Genomic DNA, 11,818 nt, shown 5'->3' on the forward strand with positions numbered 1-11,818 from the left:
AAACTGATGGGCAGAACGAAAGGACGATACAAACACTTGAAGACATGCTACGAGCATGTGTTCTTGATTTCGGAAACAGTTGGGATCGACATCTACCGTTAGCAGAATTTTCCTACAACAACAGCTACCATTCAAGCATTGAGATGGCGCCGTTTGAAGCACTTTATGGTAGAAAGTGCAGGTCTCCAATTTGTTGGAGTGAAGTGGGGGATAGACAGATTACGGGTCCAGAGATTATACAAGAAACTACCGAGAAGATCATCCAAATTCAACAACGGTTGAAAACCGCCCAAAGTCGACAAAAGAGCTACGCTGACATTAAAAGAAAAGATATAGAATTTGAAATCGGAGAGATGGTCATGCTTAAAGTTGCACCTTGGAAAGGCGTTGTTCGATTTGGTAAACGAGGGAAATTAAATCCAAGGTATATTGGACCATTCAAAATTATTGATCGTGTCGGACCAGTAGCTTACCGACTTGAGTTACCTCAACAACTCGCGACTGTACATAACACTTTCCTCGTCTCGAATTTGAAGAAATGTTTTGCTAAAGAAGATCTCACTATTCCATTAGATGAAATCCAAATCAATGAAAAACTTCAATTCATCGAAGAACCCGTCGAAATAATGGATCGTGAGGTTAAAAGACTTAAGCAAAACAAGATACCAATTGTTAAGGTTCGATGGAATGCTCGTAGAGGACCTGAGTTCACCTGGGAGCGTGAAGATCAGATGAAGAAGAAATACCCGCATCTATTTCCAGAAGATTCGTCAACACCTTCAACAGCTTAAAATTTCGGGACGAAATTTATTTAACGGGTAGGTACTGTAGTGACCCGAACTTTTCCATGTTTATATATATTAATTGAGATTGATATTTACATGATTAAATGTTTCCAACATGTTAAGCAATCAAACTTGTTAAGACTTGATTAATTGAAATATGTTTCATATAGACAATTGACCACCCAAGTTGACCGGTGATTCACGAACGTTAAAACTTGTAAAAACTATATGATGACATATATATGGATATATATATAGTTAACATGATACTATGATAAGTAAACATATCATTAAGTATATTAACAATGAACTACATATGTAAAAACAAGACTACTAACTTAATGATTTTTAAACGAGACATATATGTAACGATTATCGTTGTAAAGACATTTAATGTATATATATCATATTAAGAGATATTCATACATGATAATATCATGATAATATAATAATTTAAAATCTCATTTGATATTATAAACATTGGGTTAACAACATTTAACAAGATCGTTAACCTAAAAGTTTCAAAACAACACTTACATGTAACGACTAACGATGACTTAACGACTCAGTTAAAATGTATATACATGTAGTGTTTTAATATGTATTTATACACTTTTGAAAGACTTCAATACACTTATCAAAATACTTCTACTTAACAAAAATGCTTACAATTACATCCTCGTTCATTTTCATCAACAATTCTACTCGTATGCACCCGTATTCGTACTCGTACAATACACAGCTTTTAGATGTATGTACTATTGGTATATACACTCCAATGATCAGCTCTTAGCAGCCCATGTGAGTCACCTAACACATGTGGGAACCATCATTTGGCAACTAGCATGAAATATCTCATAAAATTACAAAAATATGAGTAATCATTCATGACTTATTTACATGAAAACAAAATTACATATCCTTTATATCTAATCCATACACCAACGACCAAAAACACCTACAAACACTTTCATTCTTCAATTTTCTTCATCTAATTGATCTCTCTCAAGTTCTATCTTCAAGTTCTAAGTGTTCTTCATATATTCTACAAGTTCTAGTTACATAAAATCAAGAATACTTTCAAGTTTGCTAGCTCACTTCCAATCTTGTAAGGTGATCATCCAACCTCAAGAAATATTTGTTTCTTACAGTAGGTTATCATTCTAATACAAGGTAATAATCATATTCAAACTTTGGTTCAATTTCTATAACTATAACAATCTTATTTCAAGTGATGATCTTACTTGAACTTGTTTTCGTGTCATGATTCTGCTTCAAGAACTTCGAGCCATCCAAGGATCCATTGAAGCTAGATCCATTTTTCTCTTTTCCAGTAGGTTTATCCAAGGAACTTAAGGTAGTAATGATGTTCATAACATCATTCGATTCATACATATAAAGCTATCTTATTCGAAGGTTTAAACTCGTAATCACTAGAACATAGTTTAGTTAATTCTAAACTTGTTCGCAAACAAAAGTTAATCCTTCTAACTTGACTTTTAAAATTAACTACACACATGTTCTATATCTATATGATATGCTAACTTAATGATTTAAAACCTGGAAACACGAAAAACACCGTAAAACCGAATTTACGCCGTCGTAGTAACACCGCGGGCTGTTTTGGGTTAGTTAATTAAAAACTATGATAAACTTTGATTTTAAAGTTGTTATTCTGAGAAAATGATTTTTATTATGAACATGAAACTATATCCAAAAATTATGATTAAACTCAAAGTGGAAGTATGTTTTCTAAAATGGTCATCTAGACGTCGTTCTTTCGACTGAAATGACTACCTTTACAAAAACGACTTGTAACTTATTTTTCCGACTATAAACCTATACTTTTCTGTTTAGATTCATAAAATAGAGTTCAATATGAAACCATAGCAATTTGATTCACTCAAAACGGATTTAAAATGAAGAAGTTATGGGTAAAACAAGATTGGATAATTTTTCTCATTTTAGCTACGTGAAAATTGGTAACAAATCTATTCCAACCATAACTTAATCAACTTGTATTGTATATTATGTAATCTTGAGATACCATAGACACGTATACAATGTTTCGACCTATCATGTCGACACATCTATATATATTTCGGAACAACCATAGACACTCTATATGTGAATGTTGGAGTTAGCTATACAGGGTTGAGGTTGATTCCAAAATATATATAGTTTGAGTTCTGATCAATACTGAGATACGTATACACTGGGTCGTGGATTGATTCAAGATAATATTTATCGATTTATTTCTGTACATCCAACTGTGGACAACTAGTTGTAGGTTACTAACGAGGACAGCTGACTTAATAAACTTAAAACATCAAAATATATTAAAAGTGTTGTAAATATATTTTGAACATACTTTGATATATATGTATATATTGTTATAGGTTCGTGAATCAACCAGTGGCCAAGTCTTACTTCCCGACGAAGTAAAAATCTGTGAAAGTGAGTTATAGTCCCACTTTTAAAATCTAATATTTTTGGGATGAGAATACATGCAGGTTTTATAAATGATTTACAAAATAGACACAAGTACGTGAAACTACATTCTATGGTTGAATTATCGAAATCGAATATGCCCCTTTTTATTAAGTCTGGTAATCTAAGAATTAGGGAACAGACACCCTAATTGACGCGAATCCTAAAGATAGATCTATCGGGCCCAACAAGCCCCATCCAAAGTACCGGATGCTTTAGTACTTCGAAATTTATATCATATCCGAAGGGTGTCCCGGAATGATGGGGATATTCTTATATATGCATCTTGTTATTGTCGGTTACCAGGTGTTCACCATATGAATGACTTTTATCTCTATGTATGGGATGTGTATTGAAATATGAAATCTTGTGGTCTATTATTATGATTTGATATATATAGGTTAAACCTATAACTCACCAACATTTTTGTTGACGTTTTAAGCATGTTTATTCTCAGGTGATTATTAAGAGCTTCCGCTGTCGCATACTTAAATAAGGACGAGATTTGGAGTCCATGTTTGTATGATATTGTGTAAAAACTGCATTCAATAAACTTATTTTGTTGTAACATATTTGTATTGTAAACCATTATGTAATGGTCATGTGTAAACAGGATATTTTAGATTATCATTATTTGATAATCTACGTAAAGCTTTTTAAACCTTTATTGATGAAATAAAGGTTATGGTTTGTTTTAAAATGAATGCAGTCTTTGAAAAACGTCTCATATAGAGGTCAAAACCTCGCAACGAAATCAATTAATATGGAACGTTTTTAATCAATAAGAACGGGACATTTCAGTATAACCCACACATATATAAGTTTAAGTACTCGTGCCTAGTATGTAAAACATAAAATCCGCATGTATTCTCAGTTCCCAAAATAAGTTAAAGCAAAAAGGGAATGCTATAACTCACAGTGATAAAAGCGGTAAAGTCGGTAATGAAAGTACGCAAGTAGTAAGTCGGTCCGAAAGGTCGTCAACCTAAATCAAGGGTTACTAGGTTAGTAGGTTGTTTTTATAAATTCTAATAGTGCATAAAATAAGTTTAAGTGTCATCATCATCATCATTCATCATCATAAAAGCTAAGTAAGTTCGACAAGAATAGTGATCGAAACAATAGGCTGACTTCGGTCAGCTGCTGCGACCTCTACGTAAATCGAAAAGATGCATAGTCAGTGGCTATGGATCCGTATATGAGTCCCCTAACCGCTGACCAATTTTCAGAACCTAACTCATCTTCGTTTGACCGTGGCGACGGTTTAAGTGCGAGTAGGTCAGAAATTTCAGCACAACGTTAATAGGGTGTAGTGACTCTCGGAGGGCCATAAATCCTAAACCGTAACTCGGATTAAGACGAGGCCTAAACGGAAAATCATCTACTCGAACCGAACTAACAGAAAATCAACTTTACAGTAGCCCAGGTGGTATGATCAGATAAGAAAATCAGTGGACAAGTGCTCCGGTGAGGTTCTTGGTGCTTGATGCTCATCACGGTTCTCATCCTTGATGCTTGTAGCTTCAAGTGTACAACTCGTTGATGGTTTAGCATCACTTTTGACCAAGATTCTACCATAAATACACAATATGTTAAGACCAAGTGGTAACACAACTCATTTAAGAGTCTTAGATGGATGATGAACCAAGGTTACATAATATCCTTAGTCTTAACACAATTACAAGTCCTATTTACAAACAAAGTTACAAACTTTACATCAATCAAACAAGTATGAACATGATCCAAGTCAAAAGAGGTGATGGAACCCTAAGCTAGAGAGCTTGGATCCCTTTCACACAATTTATAAGGTCACAAAGCTAGAAAGCTTGAACCTTTAGTGTTCTTGAAGATCTTGAAGCATAAAGCTTGGATCTTTAAGATATATGAAGATAACAAACAAAAGTTTGAATCTTTATCACAAAATAACAAGATTAAAGTAAAAGAAAGATGAATCTACAAAGTTGATGAAGATTCAAAGCTAGAAAGCTTGAATCTTCCATGTTCTTGAAAGATTCATGCTTGAATCAACAAGATATAAGCAAGATCAAAGCTAAAAGGAACTTTGATCTCCATAATATGATGATGATGGCCACGAAAATGAAAGGAAAAGAAGAAAAAGAAGACTTACAAGCAATACTAGAAAGGAAAGAAAGAAAGAACAAGTGTGTGTGAAAACCAAATGAGCAAGTGATTTGAATGAGAGGTAAATGGCTAGTATTTATAAGCAAGGAATTTGACAAGGATTGATGACATGGACAAGGGCTAATATTTATAAGCAAGGAATTTGACAAGGATTGATGACATGGACAAGGGCCAGTATTTATAAGCAAGGAATTTGACAAGGATTGATGACATGGACAAGGGCTAATTAATTGGGTCACTAGCTAGAGTAGGGTGGGCTTGAGCCCAACAAGGTAGAAAGTCCAACAAGACTAACTATTGTGCATAATTAAATTACTACGCGTAATTAAGCATCCAAAAACTATTATAAAATAATAATTAATATTTCGCAGTCATAATATTCTGATTATGACAAAAGTTAAACGTGCGCGCAAGTTCGCGGTTTATTCGAAACGTCAAATAACACTAACGGTTATAAAGGCTTCCAATGATCAAGTTATGTATCCTACGTACTCTAAGGCACGTTTTAACATATAAATGGAAGTAAACCACGTAAATCAAGTTTTCAGAGTATAAAGTAACACAGTACGCACAAATACGCAGTTTCGCAAAAACACAAGGCACAAAAGCAAGTCGAAAAAGTCGGGTTGTTACACCTTTGGATAATAAATTTTTACTCGAATTAGCAAACGGTAAATTAATTACAGCAGATAATATATGTCAGAATCAAGAAATTAAACTGGTTAGCGAAATGTTTAAGATTGATTTGATACCAGTAGAGTTAGGGAGTTTTGATGTGATAATTGACATGGACTGGTTGAAAGAAGTGAAAGCAGAGATCGTTTATTACAAAAATGTGATTCGTATTGTACGCGAAAAAGGAAAACCTTTAATGGTGTACGGAGAAAAGAGCAACCCGAAGTTAAATCTTATTTGTAGTTTGAAGGCACAAAAACTAATAAGAAAAGGTTGCTATGTCATTCTAGCACACATCGAGGAAGTCAAACCCGAAGAAAAGAACATCAATGATGTTCCCGTCACAAAAGAATTTCCCGATGTATTTTCGAATGAATTACCGGGACTACCTCCACACCGATCCGTTGAATTTCAAATAGATCTTGTACCGGGAGCTGCACCAATAGCTCGTGCTCCATACAGACTCGCACCCAGCGAAATGAAGGAACTCCAGAGTCAATTACAATAATTTTTAGAGCATGGTTTCATTTGACCAAGCACATCACCGTGGGGAGCACCTATTTTTTTTGTCAAGAAGAAAGATGGTACATTCAGGTTGTGTATAGACTACCGAGAGTTGAACAAACTTACCATCAAGAACCGTTACCCACTACCGAGAATCGACGACTTATTTGATCAACTACAAGGCTCGTCGGTTTATTCGAAGATCGATTTACGATTCGGATATCATCAAATGCGGGTGAAGGAGGATGATATTCCGAAGACTGCTTTCAGAACGCGTTACGGTAATTATGAGTTTATGGTTATGTCGTTTGGGTTGACTAATGCACCAACTGTGTTCATGGACCTCATGAACCGAGAGTGTGGACCATATCTTGACAAGTTTGTCATTGTCTTCATCGATGACATACTTATTTACTCTAAAAATGATCAAGAGCACGAAGAACATTTGAGAAAAGTGCTAGAATTATTAAGAAAAGAAAAACTGTATGCCAAGTTTTCAAAGTGTGCATTTTGGTTAAAAGAAGTTCAATTCCTCGGTCACATATGTGACGACCCGGGAATTTCCGACCAAATTTAAACTTAATCTTTATATGTTCCCAAAACGATAAGCAAAGTCTGTAATGTTGAAATCTAAAAAAAAAAAAAAAAAAAAAAAAACTTTGAACTGTGTTTATATAATCAATTACCTTTTGACTATGCCCGACGATTCATGAACACTGGTTTGTAAATAAATATGTATATATAAATATAATTATAAGTATATATATAAATATATATAATATTTTGAATTAATAAAATATACTTTAATCAATGGGAATTGAAAATTGTAAAATAATAATTAGAATAACTAAATTAATATTAAAAATAATATATAAAAATGTATATATGAGATTATGAATTTATATATGATTTCTGTTAATGAGTATTAATATATTGTAATATATATAAAATATATAAATATTAAATATTCAAATATGTTAAATATATAAAATAAGTGTTACATAATTAATAATATGTGAGGTTAATATATTAACTATAATTACAAGTTAAAAATATAATTGTTATGTTTTTATTGTTATTATTCTTATTATTGTTATTAATATCAATACTATTAGTTGTATTATTAATATTATTATAACATGTAATAAACAATTATGAAGTTGATACGTTTAATATGTTATAGCATTATTATTATTAATATTATTGTTATTAATATCATTATTTTTATAATTAATAGTAAAATTATGATTTTTATTAATATTATGATTAATATTATTATTATTATTAACATTATTATTATTATTATTAATTATTATTATCAATATTATTATCATTATTATTATTTATTATTGATATAATTATTATTCATTAAAATAATTTACATAAATATAAATATTGCATTACAAATGCAATTGCTAAACGAATCTGTCTGTTCTTTTTGTTTTCTTCCCCAGATTGCTTATTCGCGTACTTCCTGTCTACAATATTGCTAAACGTCAACTTCACAAAATCAATTAGGATCAAATGTGACTGTTAAATCATGTACTTGATATTATTATATGAATTACCTACTGCTATTTGAGAATCAAAAAAAACAAAATACAGCTCAAAAGCTCGAAAACTCTGTACTTTCACTTTTTAGCTAAAACTCGGATACGAACCAATCTTCAAAAAGTAAGTATGCCAAGTTGTTAGTAATCTTTCACTCAATATATCTGCAAAAACTTAGTCTTCAATTTTTCCAAACGAGTATGAATTCCTGAGTCAAAGTTTTTGAACAAAAAAAAAAGTCAAACATTGTTCATCTAAGAAATTCGAGCTTTCTGACGAAATTCAAGTTAAATTGAGAATTTTTATAATTTCTAGAGGTGATTTGAAACGTATTTGGTTTTATAATATTTGGCTAAAACATTCCACAATTCAAAATCAAATATTTTTTTTCTTTCTTAAAATCGTCGCACAGCAACTACTGAGTTCTTTTTTTTTTTATTTTTTTTCTTTACAATTTATCACAATTAATCTTTTTAAATGTTGGATATTAAATCCTAAAACATGATTTTTGTAACTAATATTAAGACTAAGGGATTTTGGGTTCCATGTCTGACTCGATTATTACTGAAGAAGAAGAAAGAAATAGATAACAGATCGGTATAGTTTAATTAAATAATAGGACGGTATAAATACAGAGAAACGAGCATGGAGGGATGGTTTGGAAGGGGTGTCGGGGTTCGAGTGGTCGTGGGTTCGAAACCCAGCTGGGGCAGCAACTCTTTTTTTTTTAACTCAAAAAGTCGTAGTTTCCTTATTATTATTATTATTATTATTATTATTATTATTATTATTATTATTATTATTATTATTATTATTATTATTATTATTATTATTATTATTATTATTATTATTATTATTATTATTGTAATTATTATTATTATTATTATTATTATTATTATTATTTATATTATTATTATTATTATTATTGTTAGTACTATTATTAATTTTTGTTATTATTACAAGTATTAATATTATTGTTATTGTTATTGTTATTAATATAAGCATTAGTTATTATTTATTATTACCATCATGATTATAATTACAATTATTATTATCATTACTATTATCACTACTATTATTAATATTATTGCTATAAGTATTATTAATATGTTAATTATTGTTAAATTTTATCATTTATGAAATATAGCTATTGTTACTAATATATGTATTAATATTATTATGATTAGGGTTATTATTACTATTATGGAAATAATACAAGTTATCATTTTTTCTCATTTATATTAGTACTTGTATCACTTTTGTAACTATTAGTATTATTATTATTATTATTAAACAAAGGTATCATTATTAACAATATCTTTATTAATATTATCATTTTTTTTCAAAGTTATTATTATTATTATTAGTAAATCATTAATTCCAAAAACTACCTTTTTAAACAGATAAATATTTTGTACATAAAATATACTTATTACCTATACTAAAATTATATTAAAAATCTCACATAACTATATATATATATATATATATATATATATATATATATATATATATATATATCAAACCTATTAATATTAGTTACATAAATACATACAAATAACAAAACTATCAAATTTTAAATATAACATTTAAACAATTATGTATATAAACATGGATATATTAATATAATTATATGAATATTAACCATTTTAAATATATACACAAATTAAATATACAAAATAAAGATATAATAAATAAATTTGTTCAGTTACGATTATGTGTATTAATAAATATCCAAATAATATAGGTTCGTGAATCCGAGGCCAACCCTGCATTGTTCAATATCGTCGTATGAATATTTTTATTACAAAATATTATAGGTGAGTTTCATTTGCCTTTTTACCCTTTATATTTTTGGGCTGAGAATACATGCGCAATTTTTTATAAATGTTTTACGAAATAGACACAAGTAATTGAAACTACATTATATGGGCGAATGATCGAAGCCGAATATGCCCCTTTTGCTTGATAACCTAAGAATTAGTAAACCGATCTACTAATTGACGCGAATCCTAAAGATAGATCTATTGGGCCTAACGAACCCCATCCATGGTTGCGGATGCTTTAGTACTTCGATGTTGTTTTATCATGTCCAAAGGATTTCCCGAAATGATAGGGAATATTCTTATATGCATCTTGTTAATTTCGGTTACCAGGTGTTCACCATATGAATGATTTTTGTCTCTATGCATGGGACGTATATTTATGAGAACTGGAAATGAAATTCTTGTGGTCTATTAAAATGATGAAAATGAATGATTATGATAAACTAATGAACTCTCCAACCTTTTAGTTGACACTTGAAAGCATGTTTATTCTCTGGTATAAAAGAAATCTTCCGCTGTGCATTTGCTCATATTAGAGATATTAGTTGGAGTCATTCATGACATATTTCAAAAGACATTGCATTCGAGTCGTCGAGTTCATCAAGATTATTATTAAGTCAATTATAGTTGGATATATTATGAAATGGTATGCATGCCGTCAACTTTCGATGTAATGAAAGATTGTCTTTTCAAAAACGAATGCAATGTTTGTAAAATGTATCATATAGAGGTCAAGTACCTCGCGATGTAAACAAATGTAATGTATTCGTCCAGATGGATTTGGATGGGTCGTTAGAGTTGGTATCAGAGCGGTGGTCTTAGCGAACCAGGTCTGTATTAGTGTGTCTAACTGATAAGTCGTTAGGATGCATTAGTTAGTCTGGACTTCGACTGTGTCTGCATGTCAAAAGTTTTGCTTATCTTTTTCGTCAGAAAATTACCTGCTTATCATTCTTAGTCTAGACACATCTTATTGCATTGATTGCATGAATACTGTATAGACAAAATTCATATTTTAGCATATCTGCTAATTCATATCTTAGCGTATCTGTTACTGTACGATTTGCCTGACATATCCCGCAAATTCCTCCGTAATCTACGAAATCTTTTGTTCAATATCTATGAATATTCTATGTAATTAGAATACCATCCGATAACCGAAAATCATTTCATATCGAAAAATCCTTATTCAATCGTACGAAATGGAATTCGTCATTAGTTCAAGTCCCTCAGATTCTGAAATGAAATCCCACTCAAGCTCCGAAAGCAGTATGACCGGAATGGACTAACCAATCAGCCATCATCTATTCTAGATGAATTGGGGATGGGTTCGTAGCCTCCTTAATCATTGGAGACAAGAAGAAGGCGATCCTTTCCATCCACCATATTGCCCTCTTGGCGAAAAACCTGAAGCACTTACCGGCGAACCTGTTCGAGACACCATTTTCTCTCTCATTTCTAGAGTATCTCATCACAATTACATACTACATCAAATTCTAGATTTTATTTATCCGCTCGTCCGAACCGACAATCACCCCGGTGTAATAGAAGAAGTCAACGAGCTTCGCGCTCGGGCAGTGGCTTTGGAGAATATGGTGCAAAAGTTACAAACACACACCAGCAGCAACACCAGCAGCATAACCAGTACCACCATCATCAACGCCAACAACAACGGGGTGATTGTCACCAACAACAACCGCATCACAAACTTCAACTTCACAATCTGTCACACGAACATCAACGTCATACGCACCATAGATACCAAGGAGTACCAACAACAATGAACGATGAAGTATTAATTCATAACTTCATTGAAGAAATATTCTGCGAAGAATATGTGGTTTT

This window comes from Rutidosis leptorrhynchoides, chromosome 11 (genome assembly GCF_046630445.1).
Source record: "Rutidosis leptorrhynchoides isolate AG116_Rl617_1_P2 chromosome 11, CSIRO_AGI_Rlap_v1, whole genome shotgun sequence".
NCBI lineage: Eukaryota > Viridiplantae > Streptophyta > Magnoliopsida > Asterales > Asteraceae > Rutidosis > Rutidosis leptorrhynchoides.